General features: G+C 49.7%; 1 long non-coding RNA gene across 1 annotated transcript; it reads right to left on the reverse strand.

Moving 5' to 3' along the window:
• Window positions 1–13,015: 13,015 nt before the first annotated feature.
• On the reverse strand, window positions 13,016–17,534 carry LOC310707522. The gene is made up of 3 exons (XR_014526538.1): window positions 17,390–17,534; window positions 14,332–14,841; window positions 13,016–13,764 (listed from the first exon to the last, which is right to left on the reverse strand). It is a non-coding gene; the product is annotated as an uncharacterized lncRNA (long non-coding RNA).
• Between the last annotated feature and the right edge of the window lie 3,426 nt (window positions 17,535–20,960).

Raw genomic sequence — 20,960 nt, forward strand, 5'->3', positions numbered from 1 at the left:
ATCAGCCGCAACAGAACACTTCTATATGTCTCTGGGGGCATATATGTGCATTTGCAAGGATAGCATTGGTAGTCATGTCCTTGCTTGATTACAAGCCTTCTCACCTGCAACTCCAAACACCCTTCCTGGCAGGCCAAAGAAGAACATGACATTTCAGTTACTGTCAGTCTTTGACTACCCACTGCGAGCAAACTTGAAGGCAAGCGGATGCTGTTGTGATGCAGATATCTGCAGTCCTCTGCAGAGCTCGGAATCCACAGACAGCAGGGAGAAAGAAGGCAGACCAGCAGGTGACAGCTTGTGTTGCCCTAGGCTAGTGCAGGATTCCCTGCCAAGCTGCTGCTATTGTTGTGTGTGTGGATGTACCTGCCCAGGTGTGTATGTCACCACTCCCATCTACTGGGTAGACTCAAAACTGCTCACCTGTCTCAGGGTGTTCTTTCTACCCCCCCTCCTGTATCGTCTCCCCTACCATTCCCTTCCTCCACTTTGAGCAGGAGGGAAGGTGGGGGGGGCACTGAATTTTGGCCTTGCACAGGGCGCCACTGAAATTTGAAAGACCAAACCATGCACAGCTTAAGCACTTCAAGAACTCGGCTTTCCAAGCCTCTTCCTCTGTGTCCCACTCAAGTTCCAACCATCCCGTCTGGACAGACCCACGGGGCCGAGTCAACATGCGGCAGTTTCCTAGGGGATCACGTCCCAGCTTCCTGCCACCAGGAATCAGAAATCCAGTGCCCTCTCCTGGTGCCCTCAGACGTCTCTGCGGCATCAGACTTGCTCCAAGGCCAGGGCCCTGATCTCCAGAGATCCCTTGCCTGCCACTGGCACCCTGGCGCGAGGCAGAGCAGCCTTGTGGCATGCTTGGCTGCACAAAGACAGACCGCCTGGCTTTGCTGAACAAGCGTCTTTCTCTGCTTCTTGAGTAAACGGCCGGCCGAACGGCAAGGGAAACATCTGTTTAGGAGGACCAGACCAAGCCTTGCCCCAGCGATGCTCGGCTGCCTCCTCCTGCTTCCTTGACATTTGAGGGAAAACCCCAATCCTTCCCGCACGAGCCTGATGGGATAGCAGTGGTTCTCAACCTGTGGGTCCCCGGATGTTGTTGGACTACAACTCCCATCATCCCTGAGCTCTGGCCTTGCTTGCCAGGGGTGATGGGAGTTGTAGTCCAACAACATATGGGGACCCACAGGTTGAGAAAGGCTGGGATAGAGCTCCTGTCCCCACCCCCCACAAACACATCAATCTCTTTATGGGTCTCAGGACTGGACAGAGTATCAACAGGCAGGTTGCCTTGGGCTGGAAATGTCTCCCACTCCAAGAAACAGCCTCACTTAGCTCACGTGCCATTGCTTGCCGTAGACTGCTTTTCCTGCTGGCACATTTGAGTTGGCTCATGCAGTGGTGGAGCATATGCTAGCGCCGGCAGGAGTGCCCCCCCCCCCGCAGGGCAGGCGTGGAGGGAGACCACAGTGGTTCACCTTGCAAAGTGCATTTGGGGTGCACCCAGGAGCAGAAAAGCGATGACAAACCTAGACAGCATCTTAAAAAGCAGAGACATCACCTTGCCAACAAAGGTCTGTATAGTTAAAGCTATGGTTTTCCCAGTAGTGATGTATGGGAGAGCTGGACCATAAAGAAGGCTGATTGTCGAAGAATTGATGCTTTTGAATTATGGTGCTGGAGGAGACTCTTGAGAGTCCCATGGACTGCAAGAAGATCAAACCTATCCATTCTGAAGGAAATCAGCCCTGAGTGCTCACTGGAAGGACAGATCCTGAAGCTGAGGCTCCAAGACTTTGGCCACCTCATGAGAAGAGAAGACTCCCTGGAAAAGACCCTGATGTTGGGAAAGATGGAGGGCACAAGGAGAAGGGGACGACAGAGGACGAGATGGTGGGATAGTGTTCTCGAAGCTACCAGCATGAGTTTGACCAAACTGCGGGAGGCAGTGGAAGACAGGAGTGCCTGGCGTGCTCTGGTCCATGGGGTCACAAAGAGTCGGACACGACTAAACGACTAAACAACAACAACAGGAGCAGAACTGCAGCCAGGTGCAAAGAAGTTTCCTTGGCAGTTTCCTCATGAGCCCAGGAGAGTGGATGGCAGCACTGCTGCCCACTTTACTTTCTCCGCCCCTGAACAGGCTTGACCCAGGGATGGAGATGCAGCTGGCGGTGTTGGGCCGTCCTGTGAGGAAGCTGTCTCTGCAGCTCCTCTGCTCCTTTGCTTGCCAGAGCCAGGCTCTGATGAGTGAGCCTGTCATGGGAGCGCCTGGTTGTGCACCTGGCAAAAAATGTATCCAGGGCCATGGCCCCCCAGTCCCCCACGCTACGCCACTGGGCTCATTTGGTTCCTTCCCTGCCAGCCTCTTCTTCTCTCTCCCCACCAACCCCCGTCCCCACAAGATTACAGAGCCAGCCAATTAACCTGACATTAACTCTGGGGCAAAATATATATTGGTTTCCCTCAGCTCTCGCGTGGGAAACAGATGACAAAATAAGGTTCGCCTAATCTAGGTCAGCGCAGGTGCCAGCGGCTGAGAGCTGTGATGTAACTCCTGATGCAAGGGAGATGCGGGCGACAAGCAGCAGCCATGGTAGGACAGTCCCAGGTCACTACCTGCTGCTTCTAAGGGCCCTGTGGGAGAAGGAGGCCCAGAGCTTGTGATGGCCTGACTTCCAAAGGCCTGGGATTGCTTCTAGAAGGTCTCCAAGCTCAGAAGGTGCTACTCTTCCTTATCCCTGCACAGGATGAGACAGGAGTAGGCTTGCTTGCAGAGCCGGTCTGGCCACAAATCACCCTACGATACCAATCCGCAGTTCTTGGGTCACTTCCAGGTGATCTGTTCCTTGAGCATTCATCCCAATTTGTTTGCACAAAGTTTGCAAGGCGGTTTGATGACCATTTGTTCCTGTTTGTTTGCAAAGAGGCCAGATCACGTTGCGTCAACAAACGGTTTCCAGTACATCTCCCTGTCACTTTCCTTGTTGCAAAAAGCCCAGTTTCAGGGGGAGTGCAGGGAATGATAAAGGAGGAAGTGGCCAGAGGCTGCAGTTGACCTCCATGAAAACCGGAGTAGATTTTCTATTCCTGATTCCTTCCTTCTCCACCCCTCCAGCTGGATGTGAAGACCAGTTCTGGCTCCCTCCCATCTCAGAAAAGAGCCCCACAGACCCGGGCAATGGCCACTCCCTGCTAAAGAGGGGAGAAAGCCTCTCAGGCTAGTGGTGCTGTGGGCTTCATGAAGTGGGTCCCAGCAGTCTGCCTAAAGAAAGAGTGTGCAGGATGAGTTGGGGTGGTGGAGGAAGCAAATGTGTTGCACAAGAGCTCCAAATCAGCTTCCCTTGTGCAACTTGAATTTGCCCATCTGCGGCTGAATCACACCTGAAAATAGCATCCACCTGGGAATGCCGCATGCCAACAACAGCAGCTGAGTCAAGGGCCAAAAGGACATCAGCGATTGCCTAAGCTCATCCAAGCAGAGACTTCCCATTGGCCCGATCCAGCGGCCAGACTCTTCTGATATCCTGATATGTTGGCATCAACATGCTGGAGGTGCCCTCACTATGGCTATTGATTGCTGCCATGTCACTATCAACACACGGATAGGGCAGCACTTGTGGACAGCTCAGTTGGCTAGAGCGTGGTGCTGATAATGCTAAGGTCGCAGGTTTGATCCCCATATGGGACGGCTGCATATTCCCGCATTGCAGGGGGTTGGACTAGATGATCCACAGGGTCCCTTTCCAATTCTACAATTCTATGATTCTATGTGGAGGTGGATTGAAACATGACTGGACCTGCATGGGAAGCTTATGCTTTCCCTGTGGCCTACATGGTGTATAAATCGGGTCTTAATACTGTGGAAGCGGGAACATTATTTTCTCAGCAACACACGGGCTTCTGAGTAGCCTGCTCAGGCTTGTGAAGTTAAATACTTTTGAATACAGTTCTATTTTTTAACAGCACAGAGCTGGAATGACAGACAGCACCTTTTCATAGATCTAACCAGCTTATGTTATGGTTGCTTATTTATAGAATTTGGTTTCATAAATGCAGGATGGGCTTTATAGTTCACTTACTTATTTATTTCACAGAATTTATACCCCGCTCAATTGTGGGTTGTTTTTTTAAAAAAGCAAGCCTCAAAGCAATTTGCAAAAAGATAAAACAATAAAACGATCGCTAAGGAAAATTAACAACAAGGCTTTCGGAAAGGAGACCAAAAACAGATTAAATCTCGCACCAGCTTTCTGAACATCTGGGAAGGCTTATCTTAAACAGAAATGTTTTTAGCAGGCGCCGAAAAGAGGATAGTGAAGGCCCCTGCCTGCTGTCACTAGGCAGTGAGTTCCAAAGCTCAGGTGCTCATACTAAAACATCAAGTTCTTACAAATGTGGAATGGAGATAATGCGGCACCTATAACAAGGCCAGTTCCACCACCTGAAGCAGTCATGGATAGCTCAAGGCTGCAGGTTCGATCCCCTTAAAGGGCAGCTGCGTATTCCTTCACTGCGGGGGGGGGGGGTAGACTGGATGATCTTCAGGGTCACTTGCAACTCTATGATTCTAGGAGTTCTGTGAGTTCTAAGTGGGTGCATATGGGGTGCAAGATGACCAATGGCTACTAGCCGCAGTGGATGCCTCCATGGCCAGAGGAATTGTGCCAATTGCTGTGAGTTTGCAGGTGGGTGGAGTGCTGTTTGGCTGAAGTCCTGCCTGCGGAGTTCCTAGAGGCATCTAGCTATCCATTGTGAGAGGAGAATGCTGGAGTAGATGGTTCTTTGGCCTGACGCAGCAGGACTCTTCATATGTTCCGATGTTTTAAAAAATCTGCACAGCTCTTTTCCGCCGGCTTGGAGATGAACTCTTGACTCTTCCCCACGTGAACCTCTGAGAGCCCTGTGGGTGTAACCGTCTCTGGGAGACAATGGGTTACCTAAAGAGCAGGCCTGCCTCAGCTAGCTGGGTTGGCGTCCTCCTGATCCCTCAACTTCCGATCCTTGTAGCTTAGCCCAGGAGAACACGGTGAGGCAGGATGATGAATGAGGAGTGATCAAAGATCGCCTTCTCTGCCGGGGCTGGTGCGCCGATAAAGGTGACGGCATGAGTCAGCCCCCAACAAGCTGCCAGCTCGGAGCCCTCGCAGGCTCCCTTTATCTTGCCTGATGTCACCCGTGGGATTCCAGCTGGAGGGATATCAGCCTTTGCCAATCAAGCCAGGCAGCTCAGGCCGTCAGCCCTGCTTCCTTCAGCCTCCAGCTCATTCATTTCCTCCCCTGGTAAGTCATTGCATGATACCGCCAGAGTTATCACCTCAGCTGGAATCCAGGAGGACAGCAGGACTGACCAAATCCCTCTGAAAATCCCCTGCTCTAAGGGGCAGGTCAACTCTGTGTCCATGGCAACTATCTACCAGCTCCACCTGGTACGCAGGCTGAAACCCTACCTGCCTGTGGACTGTCTCGCCAGAGTGGTGCACGCTCTGGTTATCTCCCGCTTGGACTACTGCAATGTGCTCCATGTGGGGCTACCTTTGATGGTGACCCGGAAACTACAACTAATCCAGAACGCGGCAGCTAGACTGGTGACTGGGAGCGGCCGCCGAGACCACATAGTACCGGTCCTGAAAGATCTTCATTGGCTCCCAGTACGTTTCTGAGCACAATTCAAAGTGTTGGTGGTGACCTTTAAAGGCCTAAGCGGCCTCAGCCCTGTATACCTGAAGGAGCGTCTCCACCCCCATCGTCCAGTCTGGACCCTGAGGTCTAGATCCAAGTGGGTTCCCTCACTGTGAGAAGCCAAGTTACAAGGAACCAGGCAGAGGGTCTTCTCAGCACTGGCACCCACCACGTCGACTACCACGTCTTCCTCTTCGTCCTCCTCCTCCAGGGCGGCCGCCGAGCCCTCCCGCCAGGGCGGCCTCCACGAGCTTGGGCAACGGCTGCGCGGCTGACGGCGAGGCGCTAAGGCGCCGGCTCCCCAGGCTGGAGCGCTTGGCCAGGCGCCGCGCTTGCATGGCTGGCCGCGCCCAGCTTGCCTCAGCGCGGCGCGTGGGAAACAGAAGCAGTGGCGGAGACGACGACCCCCACCCCAACGAAGCCTCGATTGCTTGTCCCTTCCCTCTGGACTCGCGCCCCCCCCCCCCAAATGTTGCGCCCGGTGCGGCTGGCACCCCTGGCACCCCCCACGCTACGCCACTGCAGGCAATACCATTCCAGCACCAACACCTTGCTCCCTTTTTTAGGGATGGGTGGATCAGTCTCTTTTTGCTTTCTCGTTTTTCCAGTCTTACATTCAACTTTGCCACATTTTTTACATTCATTTGTTGATTCTTCTGTTTTATAATACAAACAAGTCCTCATGAAAATTTGTTGCCGTTTCGGTGTGCATTTTCCCTAATATACACATTTTTTTGTATAACGTTTTGCTTAACCGGCACATTTTTGGCAAGCAATTCTCTCTAATACAATTCATTTTCGCATGCTCACTAATTCAATAAGTAATAAATATTCTTGGCAATCCAGAAGATAATTGGATGGAAGAATATTTTTTAACCATAACTGCTTTTAAACTTTTTTAAAAAAAGAAACTGCAATTGTTTTAATCTGTTTTAGAATGTTTTTCCTTTGGTTTTTTTTTTAAATTGTGTATCTGTCTAGATCTGGTTTAAGGATAAAGAAGACAACAGGGGCCTTGGAGCTGCCCATCAACAGTGTTTCTTAAATTTGGGTCCCCATCAGTTGTTGGACTACAACTCCCATCATCCCTAGCTAGCAGGACCCATGGTCAGGGATGATGGGAGTTCCAGTCCAAAAACAGCTGGGTGCCAAATTCGAAAAACACCGAACCTGGACAGCAGACAGAGCTGGTACACAAGCCACCTGCTCACAGGTTTTTAGCCAACATATCATTGCATGAATGTTCCATCAGCACAAAGATTTATCCTCTTTTTCTCTCCTTCCCCTATTCCCTTCCCTAAATCTGCTATAAGGGTTTTCCCCAACAATTTGGGGTAGATTTGGGGAGAGGGGGGGCATATGCAGGGAGAATAGAGGAGAGAAGTCCCATTGCTCAGAGACAAATCCTTGCACTGGCAGGACAAGGTAGCTGAATACTACCCAGAGTCTTCCACACTAGGCTGAAGAGTATTGCATTTCTGTTAAAATTACAGTCATTATTCCTGAGTTTGCACCTACAAATTAGCATAGAAACATCTTGTGCAAACCCATGTCCTCTTTCATCCGTCGTCAAAGACAGAAGTTGAGAGTGTCATCCATCCCTAAGCAAAATGGGATCCCTGAACATAAACTCGTCATGCCTTCATGGTTTTAAGTGTTCATATGCTCTCTTGTTTCGTAAATTAAAAACACATTGGCGGACCACAGGGATTCGAATCAGGATAATTTTAACACCAGACCACCAGATGAGAAAGGCTGGCTTCTGCCCACATTTCCTCCAGGCCATTGGCAAATTATTCTGGGATAAGACATTTCCCCCATTCTCAATCAGAATTTCCCCGGATTAAGGAACGGCTTTGACTGTGCCCCATTCAGTCTTTGTTTCCTGTTCAGCCTAGACAAAGAGGCAGGCTCTGGATCTTGTGTGGGGAGAGGACAGAGACTGCGGCGTTTCATTGCCCACGGCTGGGATAACAGGAGCTGCAAGAGAGAACAGGGAATAGCTGTGTTTTGGGGACGGATCTTTCTGCAAAGTTGCATGACGGAATGCAGTGATCCAAACTTTGGGTTTGTAGCGCTAATAAAGAACGCTTTGGGATTATTTTTATTTTTTATTTTAAAAAAGAGGTGATAACATTAAAAAGAAATGCCTTGAGCAGAATGTCCCATATTCAGAAACAATTTAACGACAATGAAAAAAAGGACATGGAAAGGCACAAATAAAGGAAGGTTGGGTGTATTGAATGTCTTCTAGGTTTGGAAGCAGTGGTAGAATATTGAGCAGCACTCCAGAGTTGAATTTATTTTCTTTACATTACTAGGCCACCCACCCTCATCCTGGAATCAGGATGAGGCCATGTCAGAGGAACCTACTTGGGCCCCAGACTTTGGATGCACAGCGGCAGGCGTGATGTCGTGACGTAACCTTGTACCCGCACTGCTCTCTCTCTGCAGGCTGTCTCTGTGGCATTGCAGTGGCGACTGGGCTGGGGCCTCTGTTGGGGTCCATGACAGACGTACCCCAGAAGCACACCCATTTTTAAACATTTAAAAACTTCCCTATACAGAGCTGCCCTCAGATGTCTTCTATATAGGTTGTATAGTTACAGGTAGGTACAGTGGTACCTCGGGTTAAGAACTTAATTCGTTCTGGAGGTCCGTTCTTAACCTGAAACTGTTCTTAACCTGAGGTACCACTTTAGCTAATGGGGCCTCCCGCTGCCGCCACACGATTTCTGTTCTTATCCTGAAGCAAAGTTCTTAACCCAAGGCACTATTTCTGGGTTAGCGGAGTCTGTAACCTGAAGCGTCTGTAACCCGAGGTACCACTGTAGTCATTAACAGTCATCAACAGGTTTACCACACCTATCAGCCAATCACCCATTCCCACCACCCTTCTGAGTAATACCCCTGCCCACCCTCTCACTATATATAAGGGTCTGGTGACTTCTGTTTCAGTGTATCTGAAGAAGTGTGCATGCACATGAAAGCTCATACCAATAAAAAACTTAGTTGGTCTCTAAGGTGCTACTGGAAGGATTTTTTTATTTTATTTATTTTATAAAGGTTGTATAATTACTTATCTCCTTGACTTGGGGGTTGCATAACTCCATACCCTCCAACATTTCTCCGATGAAAACAGGGACGTCCTCAGGAAAAGCAGGACATTCCAGGATCAAATCAGAAACCAGGACGGCTTCTGTAAATCCGGGTCTGTCCCTGGAAAATAGGGACACTCACAGGGTCTGGGATCACAGGGAAAGCATGTTTAATAGCCTGTATGTACTTTGAGGGCAAAGACGACTTTCTCTGAGGGAAGCGTGTTCAGGATTCCAGCCTGAGGAGCAAGTCATTCTGGATTCTGCCCACCCTCTCCAGTTTGCTGGCAACTGCAGGAGCTGAAAACAGAATATGATAAGAAGCGCAGCTCAGAGGAAGTTGGGCTATTAACATCCTTCGTTTTTCTAACTGCTTGCTATAACGTGATAGACAGTTGGAGTATTCCCTGCGGACAGAGAAGCTGTGAATAATGAAATCCTCTTAAATTGCTATTTTTACAGGTAAGAGATTAATAGTGCAAACTTGGTTCTCCCTTCGTAGAGTCCCGGGGGCTCTATAAGTCACTCTCCAGGGCGGAAAGGCCAGGCCAGGGGTGAGAAGGGATGCTAATTTTGTTTCAAAGGCTCTCAAAGGTATCTAGACATGACATCCTCTTACCAGGAACCCTGAACTCTTAATTTCAGGGCCATGGGGGCTGGCTGTGGTTACCAAGGATGGAGAGGAAAACACTCTAAACATGATCAGAAGCACTTCCTCCCTTCTAATAGCAGAAGTTCCTGTCAGTTAGGGTTGCCGTATTTCCAAAAGTAAAAACCAGGACACCCCGAAAGTTTTTAGGAAACCACCGAAATTGTTGAACCTTTTAAAGGAATCTATTGACGGACAATTTAAGAAGGATGTTGATAAGCTGGAAGGTGTGCAGAGGAAGGCAACCAAGATGATCGAGGGTCTGGAAACCAAGCCTGATGAGGAATGGTTGAAGCAGCTGGGTATGTTTAGCCTAGAAAAGAGAAGACTGAGAGGAGATATGATCGCCATCTTCAAATATCCTAAAAGATGTCATATGGAAGAGGGAGTGTGCTTGTTTTCTCCTGCTCTGGAGGGTAGGACTTGCACCAATGGCTTCAAGTTGCAAGACAGGAGTTTCTGAATTCTAAACATTCAGAAAAACCTTCTGACAGTAAGAGCTGTTCAGCAGTGGAACAGATTTCCTCAGGAGACGGTGGACTCTTCTTCCTTGGAGGAGTTTAAGCAGAAGTTGGGTGTCCATCTGTCACTGATGCTTCCCTGCACTGCAGGGGGTTGAACTAGATGGAGTCTCTTCCAACTCTAAGATTCTATGATTCTATGGCAGTCCTCCAAATTAGAGGACTGTCCTCTGAAAAGTAGGACACATGGCCATCTTCAGGCTTAATTACCTGGGGACTGGGTACGAAGTTGCCAACTCCTCAGAAAACACTGGCCCAGCCTTGCTTTTGCCCCACCAGCGGCTGATATGGTGCTAACAGTAGCCACCTGCTCATTGCTGTGTCAACCAGACCACCCCTAAAAGCACAGCTACATGGGCGGGTTAAAAAATTGGCAACACTAGCGAAAACAGTTGCATGGAAGACCCAAAGGCTCTCCCAACCTCCTATCTCTCCTGTCTTGGAATTTCCCCTACAACCCAAGCCAATGTTTCTGCAGGACCGCTCCAAGGCAGTTTGGTATAGTGGTTACAGTACCCTGGGAGAGACCTGGGTTCATGGGTACACGGCCCATGAAGCTCACCAGGTGACCTTGGGTCAGCCATTGCCTCTCTCGGCCTAACCTACCTCACAGGGTGGTTGTGGGGATCGAAGGAGGATCGTGTGATTTAGTTGAGATTCCTGCATTAGGGGGGGTTGGACTAGTTGACCACCGGGGTCCCCTTCCAAACCTAAGATTCTGTGAAATGCAATCAGTCAATATGGTGCCAAGTGTACTGCATGGTGCAACAGGGATGTCTCAGAATCCCTTGCAAGGCAGCCCAGCATGATGGGACGCAGTTTCTAGATGGTATCCCAGCCTCCTCTGTGCCTCTCAAGGAAGGCAGTGATGCCCGTCTAAGTCTTTGGCTGCCCCAAAGCAAGGGCACTGCTTGGCTTGTGCCAGGGATTCCCTTCTCTACCCCTTCTCCGAGCTCTGCCCGCTCTGGTCAGAGTGACTGTCAAAGGGGTCTTCTCTCTCTGCCCCTGGCCAGCCCCATGGCAGCAGCCGCACCCCCTCTTGGCTGCCTCAGACAATCCCCTCGTAATTTTTACAGCCGCTAATCTTAAACAGAAATAAACTAACGAAGTGCAGATTAAAAGGACATTGATTAAATGCCAGGAGAAGAATTACGACTCTAATAAATGGCAGGCTTCTCTTGCGTTTGGGGGTCCTTTTATGAGGCTATTTCAACTTCATTATCAAAAAAAGTGTATTAAAAACCATAAAGGCGAGCGCTCGCCTCACATCCCCGCACAAAGCCACCCGGCTCCCCACAACTCGTAAATCCCCACTTGTTCTCACTGCCTGGTGAGATGCAGAGAGAGGCAGGCGGGTTGGAGGAGGAGAAGGGGGGGGGGATGGATTGAGACTTCTGCCCCACCCAGACCTTCCAGAAACCCCTTTCCCCAGGTATTGACCCTCACTTTATAACAGGTTAAAAAGTGGGGGGTTGTACCCTAGTTAAAGGAAAGATAATAATCATGATTTTTATTCTGCAAAAAAGACCGCAATTTCATTAAAAAAATAAATATCAAAGCAGTTTGCAACAAAAATGCATAAAACATATCAAAAATAAAATAAAAACAGACATAATAGTAATAAGGCAGGAAGCATCACTCCAAGAAGGCAAATAATCCAATGAATTCAGGAAGAAGCCAGTTGTAGTCAGTAAAATTCATGGCTTCCCTCAGTTTTATTTAAGTTTGCATTTGTTTAAACCAATGATTTGGAATACCATAAGGCCCCAACCTGGCTGTTTTTCCCCAAGCCGGGCCCACCTGCCCCACACCTGAATCCCGTGTGACGTGCAGTGACAGTGTGGTGCAGTGGTTAGCGTGGTGGACTGTGATCTGGGAGGGCAGGGTTCAAATCCCCACTTGTGGGTGGGGCTGCTGGGAGTTCTGAAGGGCACCAGATTGGGGAAGACTCCTCTATGCTGTGAATTTACATACCTCCCACATACCAATAAAGAGATTTTTTTTTTCATGCATATCCTGTCTCAGAATAATCCATATGCTAAATGTAGCATTCCGGTATCGTATTAAAATAACCACAAGCGCTTAAAACTGAACCATGCCTGGGAAGGGAGTGGGTTGGCTTCGTTAGCACCGACAGTCAGTTGGCATTTGCAGAGGGACAGGGCTTGGGGGTCACTGCTGAGACCACACTTCACCATGCCTTTAATTAATGCATACCTCATGTTACGTCCGCTTCATGTTACGTTCTTTCAGGTTCCGTCCCGTGGTGACCCGGAAGTACCGGAAAGGGTTACTTCCGGGTTTCGCCGCTCGCACATGCGCAGATGCGCAAAATGACGTCATGCACATGTGCAGAAGTGGCGAATCGCAACCCGCTCATGCGCAGATGTGCCGCTGAGGGTTGCACTCTTTTCATGTTGCGAACGGGCCTCCAGAACGGATCCCGTTCGCAACCAGAGGTACTACTGTATATACAACCATATCTCCAAGGAGCTCAAGGTGGCATACAACAAATCACAGAATTTTATAGAGTTGGAAGGGACCCCCAGGGGTCATCTAGTCCAACCCCCTGCAATGCAGGGATCTCAACTTAAGCATCCATGGCAGATGGCCACCCAACCTCTGCTTAAAAACCTCCGAGGAAGGAGAGTCCACAACCTTTTGAGGGAGTCAGTTCCACTGCCGAACAGCTCTTGTCAGATAGTTTTTCCTGGTGTTTCGTCGGAATCTCCTTCCCTGCAACTTGAAGCCACTGGTTGGAGTCCTACCCTCTGGAGCAGGAGAAAACAAGCTTGCTCCATCTTCCATGCTACAGCCCTTCAGATATTTGAGGTCCTTTGATCCTGTGAGCTGGGTTAGGCTGAGAGAGGCAACAACCGGCCCTAGATCACCCAGTGAGCTTCATGGCTGAGAAGGGATTTGAACCCAGGCCTCGTCAGTCTTTTAAAAAATATATATAAAAATATTATTAACAATTTCAACATAACAAAATATAAAAACATCCCATATTCATTATTTCCCCCCTTCCCCCCCATCTAACCCTCCCTCCCTCCCCCCGAGACTTCCCTCAGCTCCTCTCTCTGATTTCTCAACTCATATTGTTCTCTGCATACTGTAAAATTGTACAAATCCTTATATTATCTATCTACTATGTTAACAATCGATAAATTTTGTATATGTTTATTCAAAACCTGCCAAGGGGTCCAATTCATTTTGTCGTCTCTTCAAGCAATTTGTAAAAAGTTCCCATTCTTCTTTGAAGTCACAGTTGTCCTTATCTCGCAATTTGTATGTCGATTTAGCCAGTTCTGCATAGTTCATCCATTTCTCTTGCCCAGGCCTGGTCAGTCTTAGTCCAACACTCTAAGCACTGCACTGATTTCGGTTCAGTCCCCATCCTTCCCCTTGCTTTGCAAGGATGACACCAATACTAAGGAAGGGAAAAGTGGGGTGCCGTCCCCCCAACCCGGGCAGATGTAAGAAGGCAGATGTGGGGGGCAGCGTTCAGTGCCCCATTTGCCCAAATGGACCAGTCTCAACTGAGCATCCTGTGAGTTAGATCACAGAATCATAGAACTGCAGAGTTGGGAGGGACCCCAGGGTCATCTAGTCCAACCCCCTGCGGTGCTGGAATCTCAACTAAAGCAGCCATGACACATGGCCACCCAACCTCTCCTTAAAAATGTTAGCGATGGAGTTTTTCAGGCAGACATTCACTTAGGGCTCCAGCTCTTGGCTGACCCTCCTACCATCCCCGTAGTCAAGGTGTGAGTTGTGTCACCCAGTATGGAATGTGAATTGTCTTTCCCTGGAAAGAAAGAAAGAAAGAAAGAAAGAAAGAAAGAAAGAAAGAAAGAAAGAGGGATTTATCTTGTGAAATTGGAAAGTGAAGTAATCCTCCGTTGACAATCCTTTCTGCTTTCACCTCATCAATTCCTATTTCTCTTCCTGCTCCTCCATCTCTACCCCTCCCCCCCTGTTCTTTCTGTACCCTTGGCTGCTTTTTTAAAACTTTTGGTAATTATTATTATTATTATTATTATCCTGGTGGGGGTGATAAGTTGCCTCGCTCTCATCTTGGAGCCTTCTTCCTTTTGCGCCAGGGATGTTCTGCTCCCTCGGTTTGGCAGGCTGCCGCCTCCCAATTACAGGAGGGTGAAGCTCATTTTAATTGCATGAAGCGGCCCGGGATTAAGAGGACCTTATCGTGTAATTCCCTCTTTATCTCTTAACTTCATACTTGCCGCCCTCAACGAAGGGAGGACTGCCTTGTGCCAGCGCTTGGAATTTATGAGGTAACCTTTGTTGGCTTCCTCGCTTACGCCATGGAAAAAAGAGACAGAGACACAGAGAGAAACTGTAGCAGCAAACTTACCTGTGGAGTCGGCGCTGTCTGGTGACGCCTTCTGTGCTGGGAAGAACAGACCAGCCCCAGTGTGCTTTTAATGAAAGGGCTTCGCGAAGGATCTACAACACACTGGCCTGCCTTTACCCCTTTCCTTTAATTTGCGGTCCACGCTAGGATTAAAGGCATGCAACAACTGTGCTCCTCATTCATCCTTCCGACAGCCTGGAAGGTAGGCTGATATGGACAGGGCTGTCCAAGCTGCTTCCCTGCCTGAGGCCGAGAACAATGGATCAGGACCGCAATACTTCAAGGAACCTACCTGGATTCTGAGATCATCTGCTGAGGCCCTTTGTTGTGTGCCTCCACCACAAGAGGCCTGGGGGGTGGCGACACAAGAACGGGGCCTTTTCTGCAGTGGCTCCTCATTTGTGGAACGCTCTCCAGGGAGGCTCTCCTGATGGCTTCATCATACACCTTTAGGCACCCAACAAAAACGTTCCCCTTTAACCAGGCTTTTGGCTGATTGACATCCAACACCTTTTAAAATGTGTTGTGGAAGGGGGAATTATTTATTTGCTTTTGTTCTTATTTTTACTAAGCATTTTGTGATTTCTACATTGTAATTTTATGTTGCGAAGCACCCTGAGACCTACAGATGAAGGGGCAGTATAAATAACAACAACAACAACAAATTATAATAATAATAAGATGGTGCCCCCAGGTTCTGGCAAGATGGGCAATTGAACTTTGTTCCAACTTGAGCGCAGGGGCAGCATCCTTGCTGTGCAGGACAGTAGGCTAGGACAGTTGGAAGGACAGAGCAGGCCACTTAGGGGACTCAGGAAGAACAGTGGTAACTGATGTTCATTGGGACTGCATGGGGCAGGAGACAGGGACCCCCACCATAGTAGATGGAGGCAGAGGCTGACTGGTTGAAATTTACAAGCTATGCAGGTGGGGCAGACTGTGATTGGTGGTGAAGTGCCCCATTTCTTCTGCTGATGGGAAGTGTTCAGGGGACTGCTGCCACCCCCCCCCCAGCACCTGCCACCTGAGGCAGCTGCCTAATGGTAGAACCGGCCCCTGGCTTTGTAAGGCATAGTAAAGGAATCCAGCTGAGTGGTGTCAAGTGTGGAATTCATTAACGTTTGCATGCTCGGCTGTTGCTGACGGCTAGCATTGCTCGGCTGACATTTTACGAGTGAGCTGAAGAGGCTTGATTTGATAGAAAATAGATGTAAAAGAAATACCCTAAAAATACATCTTTTTGTTGGCATCTGTCTGCCTCGGGAGACAATGCAATGCACATCCAGGGGTGAAGTTAAACTGCTGCTTTAGTTGCACCTCTCTGGGGCACAAGCCTGGGCAGCGTGTATGAAGGTCCTGGGCTGCCAAGATGACAAGACGCCCCCCCCCCTCACTGATGTGGTCCAAAGGAGAGCAGAGGAAGACGTTTGGCACCAGCTTGGCTGCAGGAGTTGCCAGAAGGAGGCGTACAAGGCGCCATCCAACTGTCTTAGGGACTCCACTCCAGATTTGTGTAGTGTTTAGGATCAGAGGTTCAGGATCAGAGTTTTCCTTCTCCAAGATGGGCTACTTTCCCAGGTGGACAAGCCCCACCTGCCCCTCACTTCCCTCTACAGCATGTGCAGAAACCACCTTCTGTGACCCACTTTATTTATTATACAGTGGTACCTCTGGTTACGTACTTAATTCCTTCCGCAGGTCCGTTCTTAACCTGAAACTGTTCTTAACCTGAAGCACCACTTTAGCTAATGGGGCCTCCTGCTACTGCTGCTGCGCTGCCACCACATGATTTCTGTTCTCATCCTGAAGCAAAGTTCTTAACCCGAGGTACTATTTCTGGGTTAGCGGAGTCTGTAACCTGAAGTGTATGTAACTTGAAGCGTATGTAACCCGAGGTACCACTGTATAGACATACCGTACTTCCCGTGGACACCTGGTTGGCTACTGTGAGAACAGGGTGGTAGACTAGATGGGTCACTCACTGGCTTGAACCAAAGTCTGTGATGTTGGTGTGTCACCCACTACAACACCCACCCATCAAGGGGTGTGTGTGTGTGTGTGTGTGTGTGTGTGTGTGTGTGTGTTTGCGGTCTGGTGCTGGCTTTTTTAAAGGGAAGGAAATCGTTCCTGTTTTTCAGACAGGGAAGGAGATTATGCTGAAACTCCAACCTGAAATGTGAGGAATGCAAAGCAGGCAAAGCAATAGGCTGTGGGCTGCTGCCAGCTATTTGAGCGACACAACACAGAGCTCAAACAAGTGAGGGTCTGCCATGCACAACCTGCAATCCTACACACAAGTCCAATGGAGCTGAGTGGGGGCTTACAGCCTTAGCCAGTCTCTGGTCAATCCAGGCAACTCTGGATTCATTGCAGCCAAGATAACATCCAAGGTGGATATATGAAGAAGAGACCTGTTGGATCAGGCCCGACTAATCCAGCATCTTGTTCTCATGGCAATGAACCAGGTGCTTACAGGAAGACTGCAGGCTGGACCCAAGCGCAACAGTGCTCTGAGATTAATACGAAGCACACCTCCTCCAACAGCCGTTGTGGCAAGTATCCATGGACAGCCTCGCCACCCATAAATTTGGCTGCTCCTCTTCTGAAGTCATCCAATTTGTGGAGCAATAAAACTGCGGGCATATTCGCAAAGCTAAGCAGGGTCCGGTCCGGTTTCAAACTGGATGGGAGACCTCCTATTGAGATTCGTTGGACGAGATGACTATGACTGCAGTGACCAACATGCATTCATGAGGAACTGCATGGGAAGCCCCTCCTTCTCATGTATGCTAATGAATGCAAGTAAATTGGGGCCAGAACTTGCCCTCCTCCATCTGCGTTCTTCGCATTCACTTTGATCTGCGAGCCAAACAAATCCAGCTATTGCAGCAATCAGCCTAAAGCAAAACCACACACTAGGGGTGCTTCCGGATGACTGCATATTATGGGACGGGTGCTCTCAACCCCCACCCCCCATACACGCAAGGTGGTTTGTTCTTTTTTTGCAGAGTCCGAATGACACTCCGTATTTCCCCCCACCCACTTAATCCTGATTTACCTTTTCTGGGGAGAGGAATGAATCCAGTAAGTTTCTTTTTTCACGACGCCCCCTGTTGCCAATTACGCACTTGCCATATCTCAACAACCCATTTGCAAATTAAACCCCCCTCTGGAATCGCCCCAAAGTGGCAAAATTCTGTGCCTCAGCCAGGATTTGTGTTGGGGGCGTGTCAAAATTTATTCTAGGGAGGGCAGAACCGAGCTATCTGCGACGCGATTGGTCAATTAGTTAGGAATTATTATTTAAAAACTTGCACCCCTGCACCCCCCCTCCCGGCTACGCCCATGCTCAGCCCCCACAGCGGGATGTCAGTGCCAATCTGCTTACAACTTTTACTGAGATTATTACGAGTACTGTTATTATTTCTCAGTCTTGACCAAATAAATTCTTCACATCACCCAAGTGCTGCAGATATGTCCTTAACTGTGTTGGCTTATTTTTGGTGCTCCTTTTGCACCCCCAACCCCCTGCCAAGTTCCATAGCAGAAATAAAATCTTCCCGGTTCTTTTTCTCCCTCCCTCCCTCCCTCCCTCCCTCCCTCCCTCCCTCCTTCCTTCCTTCCTTTCTTTTTCTCCCTCCCTTTCTTTCTCCCTACGTGCGCGCTGGCCTCCGCTCCTCGGCGCGGGGAGCCGCCCCCCGCCGGCTCTGGCTGGCGACAGACCCGATGGAAGATCCTCATTAATCTTCATTGATGCGGACTGGAGAAGAGGCAGCTTGGAGATGAGACGCGACAGGGAGGGCTGAGCCTCCCGCCCGCTCGCCGGCAGCACCTCGCCCGCCCCGGCGCGCACTCGGCTGCGCTCCGCTTGCCGGCTCGCAGCGCGTCTAGATAGAGCTGTCGCGTCGTCGTCGGAGCCTTGGACAGGTCCATGGGAAAGAGGCGGGCGTCGAGGCTGAGGGGCTGCGGCGGCTGCCCCGCACCTGCCCCACATGCCTCTGCCGCAGCTGCCCCTCCTGCTCCACTCTTTGCAGGCCGCCTGCGCTCCTGTTGCCCCGGCGTCCCCACACCCCCAACCTTTCTTACCCCAGGTCCATCGCCATAGGAGTCAGTTCCTAGGGGCCGAGCTCCCTTCGCCCCTCCATAAAATATTCGTTCAAATGGTGTGCGCACTGCGGCTTGTGATTTATTATTATTATTATTATTATTATTATTATTATTATTATTATTATTATTAGTGCTTTTTTCTAAAAAAAATGTTTAGGGGTACTCTCATTTTGACTCAAGAAAATCACCATTTTATAGTTCAAATCTGGAAAAATAAATACAGTAAATGGACAAAAGTATGAAGATTCACAAAATGTTTAGAGGTATGTGTACTCCAGAAAAAAGCACTGGTTATTATTGTTATTATTATTAAAATCTGTGTACCACCCTATTATTACAATTTGTGTACCGGGTGGCACTGTGGTCTAAACCACAGAGCCTAGGGCTTGCCAATCGGCAGGTTGGTGGTTCGAATCCCCGCAACGGGGTGAGCTCCCGTTTCTCAGTCCCAGCTTCTGCCCACCTAGCAGTTCGAAAGCACGTCAAAGTGCAAGTAGATAAATAGGTATCGCTCCAGCGGGAAGGTAAATGGCATTTCCGTGTGCTGCTCTGGTACACCAGAAGTGTCTTTGTCATGCTGGCCACGACACGGAAGCTGTCTGCGGACAAACGCCGGCTCCCTTGGCATATAGAGTGAGATGAGTGCACAACCCCAGAGTTGTCCACGACGGGAGCTAATGGTCAGGGGTCCCTTTACCTTTACCACCCTATACCTGCAGGTCTCAGTGCCGTTATGCAGGGTAGGGCTCCCCCCCCTCCAATATTCAAGTTGCCACTCCTGTCCATCACGGTGACATCCCCAATCTCTTCTCTGTTTTTCTGCCCTCTGACCATATGTTTGCATTTCCCTGCTTGCTCCCCTCCCCACTCATCTCCCCATGGCTTCCACATTGCAGAGAGAGAGAGAGAGGAGTTCATTTCCCCCAGGACCGCCTGACAGAAGCCAGATCAGCTCCCAGCTTCTCCTTCTCCTTTAATCATCCAAAGGCACCCTGGGAGGTGGGGGAGGTGGGGGCACTTCGGCTGACCCACTTGTGACCCTCTCCCAAAGGATGCAGGGGCAAAGAAATGGGTGAGCGGTGGGAGGGGGGCAACCCAAATGTGGGAGAGGTCTGGCTAGAAAGGTCTGGCGCTGGACCCTCTGGCCTGGCCTCCTCTCCACCTTTCGGAAGCCTTATCAGTTTGAGTTACTGAGTGGCGAGTGAAGCAAAGCCCCGTCACCCTGCCCTGAAGCCATTGGAGGGCCATTGGGGGGTGACCCCCCAAGGAAGAGGGCCTGACCTGCTGCTTCTCTCAGGAAACCCATCATCAGCAGTCCCATACCCTCCAACATTTATCCAGTGAAAATAGGGACGTCCCATTCCATTCCCAAAGGGGGTGGGGTAGGGGGCAGCTGCCCCCCTCCTAAATCAATAAAATTCAATAAAAATGCATAGCTAACTGAGGTCTCCCCCCCCAAGAAAAGGCCTCCCCCCTAACAGAAATCCTGGCTACACCCATGTCCCATTCCATAATGATAATTTTATTATTTCTATCTGCCCATCTGAATGGGTTGCCCCAGTCACTCTGGGCAGCTTCCAACATACAGTGGTACCTCTGATTGCGAACGGGATCTGTTATGGAGGCCTGTTCGCAACATGAATAGAACGCAACCCACAGCGGCATGTCTGCCCATGCTAGGGTTGTGATTCGCCGCTTCTGCACATGTGCGCGATGTCATTTTGCGCATCTGCGCATGTGTGAGCGATGACACCTGGGCGTAACCCTTTCCCATACTTCTGGGTCGCTGCGGGATGCAAGCTGAAAAAATGTATCATGAAGCAAACATAACATGAGGTATGACTGTATATGAAAACCTCTCAGCGATGAGGAAGGAATGGATTTCCTGTACGTGAAGCATTTCCCGTAGCCAAACTGAGAAAGACCTTGGAGAGAGAGACTGCTGCCAGTCCGAGGAGGAAGCACTGGGTGGAAATGGCGCCATGGACCGACGCAGAGCTAGACAAGTGATGCTATCTATGTTATTGCCCTCGTGATCTGATCTATGGGAATGACCCAGAATACTGGCTTGATTCACAAAGTAGGCAGGGCAACAGAAATGTTGGAACACCGGATTATTGTTATTGTTAGGGCTAGGCACCAGATTTGGCTGAGGCCAAACTACTGAGACCCATTCGGAGGGATCCAGGCATCGTCCAAGTTGCGTTGAGACAATCTCAAGCCAGCTCTTAGAATCCCAAGACAGCCACATGCCCCGTCCCCACTTTGCTACTGCAAGGAGTCATTAGGCTGAGCTCGGTCACAGCACAGCAATTGCACCCCTTCCAATTTTGAGTTCCCATTTGCAAGCTCGCCCAGACTGCCTTTCCCAAACAGAGCTGTCATCTACCTCAGAGTTAAAGTGTTGCAAGCAGGCACTGCAAAACTTCAGATCTCGGCTGCCGGCCTGGCTCATGATTCTCCCCTCAATCGCAGCTTCTTTGTCAGAATCCTAAAGGCTCTGCTTTTTGTTTGTTTTTTAG

Source organism: Podarcis liolepis (genome assembly GCF_965112155.1).
Source record: "Podarcis liolepis genome assembly, chromosome: 5".
NCBI classification, from domain to species: Eukaryota; Metazoa; Chordata; class Lepidosauria; order Squamata; family Lacertidae; genus Podarcis; species Podarcis liolepis.